At 40.5% G+C, this 14582-nt stretch overlaps 1 long non-coding RNA gene across 2 annotated transcripts in view; it reads right to left on the bottom strand.

The window, feature by feature from the left end:
• Nucleotides 1–557: 557 nt before the first annotated feature.
• LOC121932250 overlaps nucleotides 558–14582 on the bottom strand; it is a 25217-nt gene continuing 11192 nt past the window's right edge. For both annotated transcript variants that reach the window (XR_006104296.1, XR_006104295.1), the window contains one exon: nucleotides 558–1887. This is a non-coding gene — a long non-coding RNA (uncharacterized LOC121932250). The remainder of the gene's footprint in view (nucleotides 1888–14582) is intronic.

Below are 14582 nucleotides of genomic sequence, written 5' to 3'. Positions count from 1 at the left end.
TGGAACGGCCGCCGCCATATTAATAAATAATAATAAAATTTTTATTTATACCCCGCCCTTCCAACGATCAGGGCGGCTTACAGAGAATTAAAACACACACAATCCATATTAACAATACAAGAAGATTAAAACCATACAATTACATCAACACTTCTAGAAAATAACAGGAAAAAGCCCCGTAGCCCAACCTCTTGGCCACGGAAGAGGAGGGAGGCCCACAGGATATTTATTCGGGGAATGCCTGTTGGAATAGGAAGGTTTTAAGGTCCTTCCTAAATTGGGCCAGGGTGGTAGACAAGCGGAGCTCTGTGGGCAGCACATTCCAAAGGGCTGGGGCAGCTATGGAGAATGTCCTCCGTGAAGTGGAGGCTAACCTAGCCCCAGGCACCTTCAGTAGCTGCTGCCCAGATGTTCTGAGGGTGTGAGGCGGAATGTACGGGGAGAGGCGGTCCTTTAGGTATCCTGGGCCCAAGCCGTTTAGGGCTTTATAGGTAATTACCAACGCCTTATATTGAGCTCGGAAGCGAGCTCAATATAAGGCGTTGTATTGTACGTACAGAATACGTACTAGGGTTAGGGGGGTGCGGAAGCACCGCCCCTTCCTAACCCTAGTACATATTCATTACATACTAAATGGCGGTGTGTAACCCGCCAAAGGCTTCTACGTTGAACACAGTGTATGATTAAGTTTATGAGAGGAGAGGAGGCCCTTCACACGATACAGTCCCAAATTGCTGGGACCTTTATAGGTAATAATCAGCACTTTGAATTGTGTCCAGAAAAGAACTAAAAGAGAACTCTCATTCCTCAGATTATGCTGTTAAGAATCCATTCCCACAAAATATGATAATTATATATACAGTTGCATATTCTGAAAGATCATGTTGTAAATTCCTTTCTGGATTATATCATTTCAGATGACAGCTCTGTCATGCAGAACCAACATCCTGCATCTAAAACACAAGCACACCAGAAGGAAAGTTTTTAGTTTAGCCCTTGTCTTGGTTTGCTAGGCTGAAGAGTTGATTATTTATTTATTATTGCAGAGGGTAACATCCAACATTTCATTTTCGTGCCTGACATCTTAAATGTTGCCATCTAAATAAGACATGATTATGGGATTTTGCATAATGCACCTAGTAATATAGCTTTGAGATGTGTGTGTGTGTGTGTGTGTGTGTGTGTGTGTGTGTATATATATATATATATATATATATATATATATATATATCTCGCTATATTACTAGGTGCATTCTATACTACAGTATGTCCAAGAAGCAGATGGTGGGTAGGGGAAATATCTAACTTTGTTCTACCATGCCTGAAAGTTTCTAAGGGCAATTTAGAGAAAGAGGCAGGGACAGGAAACATCAGCCGGGTGACAGATTACAGAACACCCTTGAAACACTCTGCACTATGCAGTGGCTGGTTTTTGTCTCTGAGGTGTCAGCCTAAGATTCATTAATTCATTGTCTCCCATCAACATCTTAACACTGTTACCAAAGGCTAGCCCAAAAAAGGTCTTCCACAACACATCTGAATGGTGTTCCACCTCTGGCATATTGGAAATACGCATAACCTGCTAATGCCACGTTTTTGTAACATAACATTGTCAATCTGGGCTCTAGTTAAAGACTCGATTAAAGGGGAGTGGTGGGTGGTGGGATATTGGAAGCTTTCCTTAGTATGAGGTTTCAGAGTCTACCTGGGACTTTGTCACTACATAGTAGCTGGCAGGGTTAAAAGCACTCTGTTCTTTGGAAGGTGTGGCTTCTTTTTAGCACACAGTTCTTGTAGCTGGAGGGCATTGTGTCTGGCTGAGTCAGTGAGACAGGCTCCTGAAGCTTGACTGAAGCGCAGGTGGTTGCACAACCCTTCCATTGTCGTCTGTCAAAAAGGAAAAAAAAGGGTGCAGTTCAACTCATTTCTTTAATGCTTGATTGTTTAATACCATTAACACCAAAGTGCTGGACTAAGACTGTGACTTGTAACAGCAACAGTGTCACAGCAGTCCTAAGCATGACTACTCAGAAGCAAATCCCCAAAGTCTCCAGTGGGTCTTACTCATGTACAAGTGTGCTTGTATGGGACCCCCCTACAGTGAGTCTTTACACTTTCCTGTTATAACCACTGTTGGTTTTCAAATGATTTTTATATTGCTGAACTGATGGTTAATCAAAAGTAAGCAATTCCTTCCAATTCCCTGCTTTGGACCATTGCTAAGAGTTATAAAAATGTGTACCTTCTGTAATCAGCTCAGGCTAGAAATGTTTTCCTTGCTGCTGTTTAAAAAAAAGAAAAGAAAAGAAAAGAAAAGAAAAGAAAGACCAAGCTCATACCTTAAGGACTTGTTACTAGGCAACAGGGTTACACTTGCCAATTGCCACCATTTCCTTCTTACCGTATTACAGGCCTTATTATTAACATTTAGTTTAGAGAAATTGCTGTCATTATGTGAAGTAACTTCCTTTAGAGGTTACTCATTAACCTTAGGTATTTTACTGTGTGATTATAATTGCTGAATGCCATTGGCATGGAAAAACTCCTCAAGGTATTAGGAAGAGTGACCAAAATACAAATACAAATAAAAAAGTACACAGGTTTTTAAAAGTCATCTTTTCTCTCCCCCCCCCCCACTTTCCACTTTCTGTTTCATCACTGTTATGCAATCACTGACTGCAAATTATTCATTGTGAACATGTCAGTTATACTAACAAACGAGCATGGAATGATGCTTTAGAAAGACATTTCCATACTAAAATCAAAAGTAATTGTGGATTTAAAATAAAAAGTAGCCTGCCTAGTCCCCATTTTTCACCACCTCCCATCTGTGAGGATGAGGGGGTATTTTGCATGCTGTTTTTGACTTTTAAAAGCACATGATGCTGATTGTACTTATTATGTATTGTGCATGTGGCATGGCACAGTTGCTAATAGTGTGAAGTCAAACCTGGAAAGTTCCTGATTCAGATTTCAATTCAAGTTTTAGACATCTGCAGAAAGTAGATCGTGATCTGAGATGGGTGCACTGGTCAATTTCCACTGGCCCAGTTTCCAGAGGTGGGAAAATTGCATCATTCTAGATGATATTAGACTACAACTCTTGTCGACACCAGCCATCATAGCTAATGCTGAAGTATGCTGGGAGTAGCAGTTCAATAACCTCTGGAGGGCTACTCTTTGTTCATCCAAACTTTCTTGCAAAGAAATTCTGGACCAGGTGGCATAAGTATGACCCAAGAAGTTACTTATTGTCTTAAGCAAGAGTACAGCATAGTGTAGTGATTTAAGTGTTGGACTAGAACTCAGAGAGACTGGTGTTTGAATCTTTAACTATGGAACCTCACTAGGTGACCTTTGGCAAATGACATGCTTTCAGCCTCAGAGAAAGGCAATGGCAAACCTGCTCTGTATAAATCCTGCCAAGAACACCTTGTGATAGGGTTGCTATAAGTTGGAGCTGACTTAAAGGCACTTGCCAACAAGAGTATGAAATCCAGATGACAATAGAATTTTTTTCTGCCTTAAAAGATCTTGCCTTGTACATCTGAAAAAAAAAGTTGAGCCATGGAAAGCTGAAGCCAGCCAACCCTAACTCTGTACTAGCTCATCTTAGAAAAACTACTATTGAAGCCTTAGCCTTTCAGTATGTGGATAATAATACTTAATTGTTTATTTATTATTTCCAGGATTTATATCCTGCCTTTCTCCCACAATGGGATTCAAAGCAGGTTACAATATTTTAAAAAGACAGAACTAAAACACTGATTACAAAAGTTAAAAAATAATAATCAAATACTACCAACATTAAAACATAGATTAAAAACAGCATAGTTAAAAACAGTAAAAATCATAAACAGTAAAACAAGTCACCACCATTACTGAAATAAAACCTACCCCCCAAATGCCTGCCTAAATTGAAATGTCTTCAACTACTGGTGGAAAGAGAGCAGGGAGGGGGCTGGCCTGACCTTCCTGTGGCAGGGAGTTCCATAATCTGGGAGCAGCCATGGAGAAGACTCTCTCCTGAGGTCTCACCAACTGCACCTGCAAAGGTGGTGGAACTGAGAGAAACCCCTCTCCTGCTGATCTTAGGACTTGGGCTGGCTTGTATAGGGAGATACAGTCCTTCAGATAGTTTGGACCCAAGCTATTTAGGGCTTTAAAGGTCAAAACTGGCACCTTGAATTCTGCCTGGAAATGGACTGGTAGCCAGTCTTGTCTTGTTTTTGTGTGCCTTCAGGCCGTTTCCAACTTATGGCAACCCTAAGGTGACCTTGTCATGGGGTTTTCTTGGCAAGGTATTTTCAGAGGGGTTTGCCTTTGCCTTTCTCCAAGGGTGAGAGAAGGTGACTAGTCAGAATCGTGCATTCAAACCACTATTGTTATTGCTACTATGTGCCTTTAAGTCATTTCCAGCTTATGGTGACCCTGTGGTGAATCTATCACAGGATTTTCTTGGCAAGTTTCTTCAGAGGGGTTTTCCATTGTCTTCTCCTGAGGCTGAGAGCATGTGACTTGCCCAAAGTCTTACTGTATGGAATTCCAGTAAAAATTAGTGAGATAATATATGAGAATATTGTAAAATATCATACTTTCTCTTCTTTTCCCTCTTTGTGGGAATCATCGTAAAGGGACTAATCTTTTAAAAATTATGTTTCACTTCATTTTATAAGAACAGAATTAAAATAATGACAGTGTTCATTCTTGTCCTAACATTGATACTTTGCCGATTGGAGTAGGAGCAAAAATCTAATAAAATTCAGTAAAATCCTTGCAGCAGTCTCCAGTGTGAACAAGTCAGGTGTTGGTCACAGAAACTTTTACGTTAAACGGAATGCAATGCCAGCCCAAATATTATTTCACTTTCTGAGACAAAGGAAGAGTTTGTGTTCCTTCCTCATTCTAAGTACAGAAGCAAAATGAGCTGGCCATTAAATCTTACTTCAGTATTGGAAATGGGAAGATCTTCTAATACACCATATGCACCAAGCTACTCTAGGAGGCCCTGGACAAGGGTTTAGGTGAGTGTGTGCAGAAGGAAGCAACTGTGGAGCCCAAAAGGACCAGTGAGGAGGCTACCATTGTTAAACCCCCCACTCCTCAAGTGTCACTTCAGACAATTGCCTCATTCTTCCTGATGGTAAGGAGGGCCATGGCAGAATGGGAGGTGAATGTAGTTGACTTATGGCAACCTCATGAATTTCACAGGGTTTTCTCATAGGTAGTTTTGTCAGTTCCTCTGAATTATAGCCTACAGCATCTGGTATTTGTTGGCAGCTTCTCATTAAAGTACTGACCAACCAGGTTGACCCTATTTATATTTGAAAATCAGAGAGGATCTGATACTTTTAGAGTATTTAGGCCCTTTTTAGAATAATTTCCTACAGAGCAGTTATAGGTCTACTGTCCTCACTAATTGTATAATCTCCAAACAACATTGAGAGTGGTTTCTTCTCCAATTTTCCTGATCCCTATTCAAACTTCATCTTCCTGATTTTACTTCTGAGGCCTATATATATTGTCAAACTGGGAAGCTTTCTGTTGAACCTTGCTTAACAACCGGCCTGAACGGACAGGCCAAAATAAAGCTGCTTCAGGTCTCTTTGGAAGTATGCTGTTTAAATGATGTGTGCATCCTAAGACGCAGGAAGCCACACCAAAGCCACACTCCTGTCCTAAGGACTGGAACACAGCTTTGGTGCAGCTTCTGGCCTCTTGCGATGTTTGTGTCATTTAAACAGCATACATCCAAAGAGATCTGAAGCAGCTTTATTTTGGCCTGTTTGTTCAGGCCCAATCTTAACTATCATTTTGGAAGGATGGTCCCACACATTGCTACAATTTTAAAAAACCTCTCTGTATCCTTTTAAGAAGTAAACTTATGCTAACCTGTGCTGTCATCAGTATAGATTGATGATACTCTCAATAGAATGTACTAGTCAACCGCATCTAATTTATTATGGTATTGCCTGGCCTCCTTATAGCTGTCCTAGAGTCTGTATTGCACTAAGACTTATGGGGCTAAATCCATTTGTTAATCCTGAATGGAATAGACCCATTGAGTCAATGAGAGTTGATTCAATGAGGATAAGCATTTGATTTATTTAAATAACTCCACCATTGACACTACATTTCCATAGAGTTGGAATTGCATGCTACAGGAGGCAAGAGGCTATGAGACAATCCAAAATAAAACAAGAGATAGTGCTGGAAGATGACTCTCCCAGGTCAGAAGGCACTCAGTGAGACACTGGGGTAGAGCAGAGGACAAGTACAGGTAGTGCTGTGGATAATAATGTCACTGGGCTTAAGATGAAAGAACATCCAGCTGTTGGTATGCTTAAAGGTAAAAGAAAAATCTGAAGCTGCACACAACACATTATAGGAACGTGGAATGTCAGCTGCATGAATCGGAGGAGACATAGGTGCAATACATGCTGCCCTGAAAGAGAGAGCTGGAGGCATCCGTTTTTCTTCTGGAGGGATGCCGCAACAGCCAAACTGCGCGGCGTCCCTCTGCAATAAAAAGAACCCAGAAAAACCGGGTTCTTTTTAAGGTGCCTGGCACATGTCACGAGAGCGCCATTGGTGCACCAATGACGTTTAACGATGCACAGCGACGTCTGTACACTGCACGTTGCTTACGTCATCATGGCAGCGCCCATGTGGACGGGACGCTGCCATGATGCTGCTGCTGTTACACGAACCCTAGCATTGGCAGTGCCACACTGCTTTTGGCCTGTCTGTACTGGGTCAGAGTAAAACAAGAAGTGACCCAGAAACTATCATACTGAAAGTAACTAAGAGGTCCACCAGAGGTAATATTGAGACTCTCCTGCTTGCCATAGGCCATCCACCAAGGCACCTTACCCAAAAATGGAGTATTGGAGACTGGCTGATATTTATTCACTATAATGGGATAACTATCCATGGGCTAAGAGTGTATATAGCAGCATGGTCTACACATACAAACTTTACTGTATACATTCATCCACATAGCAAGTTTTCTCAGACCACATCAAAACCACCTTCAGACTTCTGTGCTGGACATGCAAAAGGTGAAAGAGCTTGCATTGGACAAGATGCTGGGGGAAGATCTGGTATGCTCTTTCCAATCAAATGCAGTTCATCACTGAATTGGGGAGTGAAACACATTTGTAGGCCTCATGCATCCAGATTAAATAACAAGCCACTGCCATTCCATAAATCCCCATTTCACTTAAGTATTCTCAACAGTAGGACACCTTTGGTTTTCCTGACGCTTTGTGCTATAACTCCCTCAGTTGCGTGGCCATGTTGGATTGAGCCTTTAACAGTTGAAAACATCTGCATGATCAAAGGTTTTTTCTGCCCAGACTAAATGTAAAAGAAATTGTCTGGGCCAGGTGTTTGAATGTTTTCATTTGCAACAATATAGCATAATCCTGTGTAAATTTTTCTTGTTAACTGCCTTCAAGTAGACTTCGATTTATAGTGACTCTATGGATGAGAGACTCCAAGGTACCTTAACAGCTTGCTCAGGTCTTACAGATTCAGAAATAAATATCATTGTATTCAGTGAGGTTAGGATACATATGATTACAGCTTTAATTGTACTTTTTCCTACCCCTTTTTACTCTGATATTGTTTTAAATGCTGGATTAATTTTTTAAAACATCAGTTCATTAATGCACACAAAACATTATTTGTGTCATGGGTTGTTTTAATCTAGCTGAAACAGGAAAGAAATACTTGGATCTATGTGCATCAATGTTATCTATGTTTTAGTTCTGTTTCTAAGATGAATGAATGGCTGGCCTTCTTCTAGAGTCAGAGGCAAATGTTCTCTGCAAAAATCTCAGTCGTCCTTCTCTCCATTTCTCCTTTGTATAGAAGTGCATCAGCATTCCTTGTAACTTGATTCTTTTGACAGGCTAGAGCAGGCCCCTGAAACTGAGATTCCCTAGTTTCCCTTACCATGTGACCTGGTGGGGAAATATATATCATATTCAGGAAATTAGGAAGTCAAGTGATAGAGATGCTTTATACTTTCCATTTCTTTTAGTTTAAAATAATAGATGTGCTTTTCAAATTCTCATTTTGCATGAGGCTTGCTGAAGCGGGCAGTGTGAAGCAGCTTTGATAACAGGGAATGGAACGTTATGATGGGCTGTAGAACCTTAATTTGAAAATCTTTTAAGATACACTGACACAATTATCAGTCTTTCCAAAATCATAATGTATGTGCATAATGGAGGATATGAGCACATTCTCTTTAGTTTTAATTTTGTCAGTTCTCTTTTGAGCTATGCACATTGCTGGTAAGTTTGAAGAAACAAATGGGATACTGCTTCTCTGTGACTTTAATGCAATTTGCTAGATGGTGAAGGAGCCCTGGTGGCGCAGTGGTTAAATGCCTGTACTGCAGTCACTCACTCACAAACCATATGGTTGTGAGTTCAATACCAGCAAAGGGGCTCAAGGTCGACTCAGGCTTGCATCCTTCCAAGGTCGCTAAAATGAGTACCCAGATTGTTGGGGGCAATTAGCTTACACTTTGTAAACCGCTTAGGGAGTGCTTAAGTGCACTGATAAGCGGTATAGAAATGTACTTGCTATTGCTATTGAAGGAAGGAGGGAAGTAAAATTGCCTACAGAGGTTACAAAATGGGTTAGCCAAAATCCACATGCTCTGTAAAAGTTACCATAGTCAGCTGTGGCATGCCTTTTGCTTTGTAGGACAAACATGGTAAACACTGCTCCTTTCTTTGCAAATCTGGTGCTAGTAGTGACATGAGACTTCTGTTATCTAATAATAAGCACCTGGACTGGGCTCTACAGGCTAATGGTTATTCCAGCTCAGATATCAGAAGCGTTGCCAGGCCCAGGAAAACCCAGAGAAGAGAAGACAAGCAGCCACCAAAAGGGAAGGTATTTTTACCGTACATCAAAGGAGTCACAGATAGAATAGGCAAAGTGGTGAGGAAGCACAATCTTCAAATGGTTTACAAACTGACGAAGAAAATCCAGCAAATGCTTCGCTCAGCCAAGGACCAGAGAGACCCTCTCACAGCCGCAGGAATTTACCGCATACCATGCAGCTGTGGACAAGTCTACATAGGGACTACCAGACACAGTGTGCAAATAGGGTTGCCATAATTGTCCACTTTTACCAGGGACAAAATGTGGAACAAATTCAAGACCAAACTGTAGGACAACTGCAGGACAAAACTCAGCCCAAAATGTAGGACATTGAAGAAAAATGGTGGACCTTAAAAGTGTTCAGAACACGAGAGACACTGCAGACTGGGCCAGCCAGAAAAACCAGCAGTAGCAGAACATGCCACAAACCATCCTGGGCATAAAATACTGTTTGAAAACACTGAAATTCTAGACCATGCCAACCACTACCATGTCAGGATGCACAGGAAAGCCATTGAAATCCACAAACATCTGGATAATTTCAACCGGAAAGAAGAAACCCTTAAAGTGAACAAAATTTGGCTACCAGTCCTGAGGAATAGCAAAATAAGGACTCAGCAAATGCAAATGGGTAACCATTCAGAGTCAGGTGCTTTCCCAGCAGATAATGATCACCAATTAGCAGACATTAATCCTCTTTTGCATTAGCCTCCCAGCTTGAGGCCTGCCATCAGCACAGAACAATACACATGCAAATCACTCCTGCATTCCCAGGCTCACACAGTTTATATGCACCCAGTTTTTCTAGGCAAAGCATTCTCTGAAGATGCCAGCCACAGATGCTGGTGAAACATTAGGAAGAAAGTCTTCTAGAACATGGCCACATAGCCTAAAAACCCACAAAAAAACATTGGGTCACTCTCTAGCCTCAGGGGAAAGCGAGGGCAAAGCTCCTCTGAAGGAATCTTACCAAGAAAACCCTATGATAGGTTCACCTTAGAATCGCCATAAGTTGGAAACAACTTGAAGGCACACAACAACAACAACAACAACAATTACAACTACAACAAATATGTGTCTTCAAGTCGCTCGTCAGCATATGGGAACCCATAAATCTGATGGGGTTTTCTTCGGCAAGGAAGTGGTTTTGCCAGTTCCTTCCTCTGAAATATAGCCTAAAGCACCTGGTATCTTTGGCAGACATCCACCCATGTACTAACCAGAGCTGATCCTGCTTAGCTTCCAAGATCAGACAGGATCTGATGCCTTTAGGGTATTTAGGCCACTAAGAAAATAATGCCTAGTTTTAAATCTCATGGCAGGAAGTAGAAAGTAATTACTCATCAAGCTTTGCAGATTTACTGGTCAAAGTTAGAGTATCAGAATGGAAGCTATTTACCCATCTTTCAGTCAAACCAAATCTAATCTGTCCTGTAGAAGTGGGCAATGTGAGAAGCCCTGAGGACCAATTTTCTTCCTCTGGGGACTCTTTGGACAAAAATACCAAAGAAAGGAGGAAAAACAAAAACAAAAAAGCCATCTAGCCAGACATCCACTTCTTGTTTTGAAAAATGTGTGTGTGTGTGTTTTAAAAAATTAAACAGTGCAGTGGGAACTTTCAGACTTTCAAAAACATGACTTGCAGTTCTTGCAGGCTTTGAGACATATTCCTCTCTTTTATGAGAAAAAGGTCAGTCTAGGGTGTCTGTCAAAGGCAATAAAAACATATTGGCCATCTGTGCCTATTTGGCAAGGAGAAGCCCAATTAATCCTCTGTCATCCAATTTTAGTTGCTTATAAAATGTCCCAGTTTCTCTCTTTTTTCTCTACTTTTCCCCACTTTCCTCCAATTACTTCAATTGCTTCAGATGGAGCTCAAAGTTCAAAAGTAGTAGTAGTAACAACAACACAATAACAGTAATAATTTCATACCTGCCTCTTCCTAAACATCAAGGTGGGGAAAAACAGATTAAAATATAACAACAGATAGATACCAGCTAAAAACAAAGAGCATCAATCAAAATGAATAACCAGTTAAAAGAGTTTTATAACATCAGTTAATAGACATAGGAGATTATTGCATGGACAAATAACCCAACTGCTCCCTAATGGGATGCAGCCGGGTTGTGGGCTGCAGGTGGGCACTATAGCTTGTAATTCACTGCTGATTCCACCAGACGATCACAACCCAACTGCATCCTGGGCTTCAGGCACACTTCAGAGGTCACTTTTCAAAGATGGAAAGCTCCTGGCTTTGAAAAGTAGCCTCTGAAGCGTGCCTGGGACCCGGGGTTAGCTGGGATGCAATTGCCTGGCAGGATAAGCAGCGACTTACAAGTGATAATGCTCACCTACATCCCACAACCTGGCTGCATCCCGTTAGGGAGCAGTTGGATTATTTGTCCAGGTGATAATCTCCATACAATCAAACAATCAATTCATAATTTAAAAACTTTTAATTTAAAAATAATCTGGATATGCCTGTCGGAAGAGATTAGTCTTTAGTGCTGTTTCAAACTCAGAGACAGTACGTATATCCAGCTGTTGAATCTCTTCCAGCAGATGATTCCATAATTTTGAGACAGCTGAAGAAAAAGTCCTCTGGGTGAAGTTGTCAGCCTAGTCTTGGTAGTTTGCACTCAAGTATCTCAGCAGAGAAAGGAAGAGAGAAGGGGACAGAATCTTGCCCTTCGCAGTGAGATCAGGCAAAATCAAACTTCTGCAGTGTCTCCTAGCTTGTGTGTTATTCCTCATTAATAACTTTTGCCATCTTGACCAGACTCTAGTGTTGCTTGACCACATATGGCTTAGCTTTCATCTATAAAATGTTGAAAAAACATCAACAAAACAGTGTGTACATGTAGACCTTATTTGTTCATACCTTTTTAAGAGATCTGAGTGGGACAGACAGCCTTTCACAGAATTGCTATATAAACCTCAAAAGTTTTGAAGGCATGCAGACTTCATTGTCTATTCAGTGTATGTACTTGTGTCCAACATATCTTACCAGAAGATTTGAAAACAACAATGAAGTACACAAGAGACAGACACCACAGTCGTTATCCAATAGGTGCATGTCACAATTGCACAATCAGGAAGAGCATACTAGAAGTGAACAAACCAGCAAATGGGAACATTGGGCTTCTTGGACCATAATCTGCATTTTCACAAAGAAGGATTTCCTACAAGAGATAGGTTGCACCTCACAGCAGCTGGTAAAAACATATTTGCTAGGAGTCTTGCAAACCTACTAAGCGGAGATTTACTGAGTCATAAGGGGGTGGGAGATGATACTCCAGAGGGGAGTGGGACATTGAGTACTGGAGAAAATAGCCTCAATAATACAGGGGGAATCAGACCAATAGTACAAGAACCAAATAGGAGACAAAATAACAGTAACAACAAACAAGGGATCAGCTGGAAAAAATGAACCATGGTCTTAGATGTCTCTACACTAATGCACAGAGAATGAGAGATGAATATGAATGCTTAGCACAGGAAAGCAAATATGATTTAAGAAACATTGTTGAAACTTGGTGGGATCAGTGTCATGATTGAAACTTAGGACGTTTATTAAAGGTGAGATACTGAACATGTATTTGCAAATAATTCCAATGTGAAAGAAAAGTGCAGGTGTTTAAGAAACTAAGGTACAAAGAGCTTTCAGATGAACTGAGATTTAAAGGAGACATGTACAGTGCCATTCAAAAAGAATGGTGCCAAAGTAAAGCTGCCCATATTTGGTTTTGCACCATTCTTTCTGAATCGCCCTGTATAAGAAATGGAAGAAGGGAGAAATCACCCAAGAGGAATACAAACAAATAGCCAGTATTTGTAAGGGAATTTAGAAAAGCTAAAGCTCAAAATGAGCTAAGACTCACTAGAGAGGCCAAAAATAATAAAATATGATTTTTTTGGCAATGTTTGAAGGAAGAACAAAGAAATGGTAGGGTCACTGCATATAGAAAATAGCAGAATGCTAACAGGGGACAGAAAGAAAGTCTGAGCTGTTCAGTATCTTCTTGGCCTCAGTCTTCTCCCAAAAGGAAAACGGTGACCTAACTGCTGAAAACAAAACAAGTGATATAGTAAAGAGACTGCAGTCCAGAATAGGTAAAGAGGTAGTAAATGAATACCTATCTACTCTAAATGAATTCAACTCTCCAGGGCCCTAAGAACTACATCTGAGGTTGCAGCTGCACTGCAGAAATAATGTAATTTGACACTACTTTAACTGCCATAGTTCAATGCTACAGAATTCTGGGATTTGTAGTTTTCTGAAATATTTAGCCTTCTCTGTCAGAGAGTTCTGGTGCCACAAGTTGCAAATCGTAGGATTGCAGAGCATTAAGCCATGGTAATTAAAACAGTGTCCAACTGCATTATTCCTCAGTACTAAAGAATCTTTCAGATGCTATCTCAAAGTCACTGTCAATAATCTCTGATAATTCTTGGAGAACAGGAGAGGTCCCAGCAGACTGGAGGAAAAGAACAAAGAAGAGTATCCAAACAACTACCACCAGGCCAACTTGTCACTGCTACCAGGAAAAGTACTAGATTATTAAAAAGCCAATCTGTGCATACATAAAAGAGATGCTATGATTATTAAAAGCCAGCATTGGTTTCTCAAAAGGGAGTTATGCCAAACTAATCTCTCTCTCTGTTTCTCTCTTTCTCTCTCTTTGATAGAGTTTCAAGCTTAGTAGATCAAGGGAGTGTTGTGGATATAGTGTAGCTTGATTTCAGCAAGGTTTTTGACATGGGTTTATCTACACTCTGAATATGTTTTAATGTGATTCCTCCACATGTGATTCCAAAGAATGTAGCCATTTTGCAGGGGGGGTGGTGCCAAAAACTCCTCAAACTGCACAGAAAAAGGCATTGTAGTTTTTAGTGGATTATTTGTGAGTATCCAGGAGGATACAGATCAATATGGCTGTGCATTTTTGACAGAGGGAGAGCAAATAATGCAAATTTGCACACGAAAGGAAAGACAAGTGTTGATGTGAATGTGCAAGAATCCATAGCAATTAGCTTAATACACTTATGTATAGATTACTGGAAGGTCTCCCATGATATTCTTGCAGGTAAACTGTTTAACGGTGCTGCTGTTAGATGGATTTATAATTGGTACACTGAATGAATTCAGAGAGTTCTCACCAATCGTTATTCTTCATCTTGTAGAGAGGTGACTAGTGGGGTGCATCAGAGTATTGTTTTGGGCCTGGATCTTTATAAATGATATAGAGGATGGATCTACATCTTTATAAATGATGTAGATGATGGAATAGAAGGTATGTTGGTCAGGTTTGTAGATGATACCAAACTGGGGTGAATGTAGATGAATACACCAGAGGATAGGATCAGAATTCAAAATGACCGTAACAGATTAGAGAGCTGGGCCAAAACTAACAAAATGAATTTCAACAGGGATAAATGTTAGGCAGGAATGTAGGCAGGAAAATGAGATGCTTAAATATAGGATGAATGACATCTGTCTTGAAAGCAGTACACGTGAAAAGATCTTACTGTATTTTTTATAGAAATATATATGCCATCTTTTCATGGCGACTTCACACAGTTGTGGCTTAAGTAAAATTTCTGATTTAAATTGCTGAAATAGCTGTCTTCTTCTTCTTCTTCTTCTTCTTCTTCTTCTTCTTCTTCTTCTTCTTCTT

This window comes from Sceloporus undulatus, chromosome 5 (assembly GCF_019175285.1).
Source record: "Sceloporus undulatus isolate JIND9_A2432 ecotype Alabama chromosome 5, SceUnd_v1.1, whole genome shotgun sequence".
Classification (NCBI taxonomy): Eukaryota; Metazoa; Chordata; class Lepidosauria; order Squamata; family Phrynosomatidae; genus Sceloporus; species Sceloporus undulatus.
Note: the sequence above shows the minus strand (reverse complement) of the source record. Positions and strands in the feature narration are given on the sequence as shown.